Source organism: Mandrillus leucophaeus, unplaced genomic scaffold (assembly GCF_000951045.1).
Source record: "Mandrillus leucophaeus isolate KB7577 unplaced genomic scaffold, Mleu.le_1.0 Scaffold398, whole genome shotgun sequence".
Classification (NCBI taxonomy): Eukaryota; Metazoa; Chordata; class Mammalia; order Primates; family Cercopithecidae; genus Mandrillus; species Mandrillus leucophaeus.
In genome coordinates, this window is record NW_012104231.1 from 1054481 (window position 1) to 1056422 (window position 1942).

Below are 1942 nucleotides of genomic sequence, written 5' to 3' on the forward strand. Positions count from 1 at the left end.
GGGGGGCAAGGCTGGGCTCGGGCCTGGGCTCTGCGCGGCCTCCTCCCAGAGTTACGGGCCCAGAGCTGACTTTGAGCCCCCCTGAGTTGTCGGATTATTGCACCCAAACCAGGGGGAGACCCAGTTCCCGTTTTGAAATCAGCCTGAAAATAGCTTAATCCGGGCGAGGGCGAGTTGGAGCGGGAGGGTCGGGGGTGCTTCCCCTCCTTCCCACTTTTGGGGGCCGCCGGAGTGACAACGTGATACAAGCCCATCCGGGGAGAAATGCGCACCCCGAACCTTGTACACCCACATGGCCCTGGTGGGCTCCCTGTGAATAAAGCTGGGGCGTGCGGGAAGTCTCATTCCACCGGTTGCTCGTATGGGGGCAGGGCCGGGATGGGGGCTTCTCGCGGCCTCCTTTCCCTCGAGGGCGGGCGTCCCAGAACTCGGCCCGCCGAGACCCACCGGGGGCAGGGACCTGGCGTCCATCGTGTGAGTTCCTCCATTGGACCCAGTCCTTGAGTGGTTGCGATCCTTAATTTTGGTTGAAAGCTTTCTGCTCAGAAATATATAGCTGGGGTTTCTCCTCCTTAGATTAAACTTGGCCATTGTCTACAAAAGTTAACCAGGAGGGGAGACTGTAGTGCATTGGTGGGCAGAGTAATTGGACTGGAACTGCAAGAGACAGCTTCGTGTGTTCCGTCCTCCCCCGCCCTCCCCTGTGAGAAGAAACAGAAGAGGAAAAGAATTTTCTCTTTCCCTGCTCTTTTGTAGCCTTTTCCCCTTACTCTTTACTTTAAAATGGAGGGTTTTTTGCTGGGTCCATGCAGTGGACCCGGGGAGATTCGGAAATCTATGCAAAGTTGTGTGGCATTTTTCTACGGAAAGTAGTTTGTTACTGGCTTCCAACGGGGTCTAAGGAAGGTCTAAATCCCTGCAAGGGGCTGGCCTTAGGGGTTAGGGACACCTCCCTCCGGGGTCCTTCCCTGGCAGCCCTGATGCAGCCTCTCATTTGCAAATAAAGGTCTGAGTTTGCCGTTTTCTCTGTTGAGGCCTTGATGTGTGCTGGTGGTTACTGATCAAGAAAGATAAGGCACTCGCTGTGACGGGACAGGCTGCAGGCGAGCCGGGGCGTTTCTTTCTGACCTTACTGGTAGCCTCGGAGGCCCGGTGCCTCAGCAGGGCACCGGGTGCCTGGAAAGACCGTGGGAGCAGCTCCAGCCTGAGCCCTGCCGCTGGTACATCCGGGGAGGAGGGATTTCAAAAGCTTTCTCCGGGTGGGCAGTCACTGCGTTTTTATTTTTGTTTTGTTTTTAGAAAGCAGAGTAATTACTTTCCTTTGACAACTCGCGCCTGCGTCGAAAGTGAGTGAGCTTTGAATGAAGGACGGGACTTGCAAACACTCCGTGCCCTCCACTCTGAAGTAGTCATACCCAGAAAGTGAAAGTGGGGGTGTGCAAAGCGGAGCAGCCAGGCCTGCTGCAGCCTGCGGTCCCTTCCTCTGCCCTCTTCCTCCAGGCTCTGGAGGTGCCAGCAGCAGGAACCCTGTGCACCAGGTGGGCGGTGATGGCCTCGTCCCATTCCTGATGCCACCAGGAAGTGCCACCACTTTCTCTGAGGCATGGTGGCTCCGGGTTTCCCAAGTGGGGTGATTGGCACAAAACCAACAGCTGTGCTGTGTCTGTCCAGCTGCTCGTCGGCCCAGTTCTCCATGGGAAGAGCCATGTTTTACGGTGGATACACAGGGTACTGGGGCGGGGTGTGGGGAGCCGGAGCCTACCTTTCCCGGCATTGCTGCCTGGGAGGTGGGGGTGTGCCTGAAGTCATGCTGCAGGTCTCTTGGTTTTCAAAGCAGTTGAAGTAGTTGGTCAGAGGATCCTCTTGCTTCCTTGACCCAATCATCAAGGTATAACTGACCTGACGGGGTTCCTGTCCCAGGCAGGTGCCTTTTTTTTTTTTT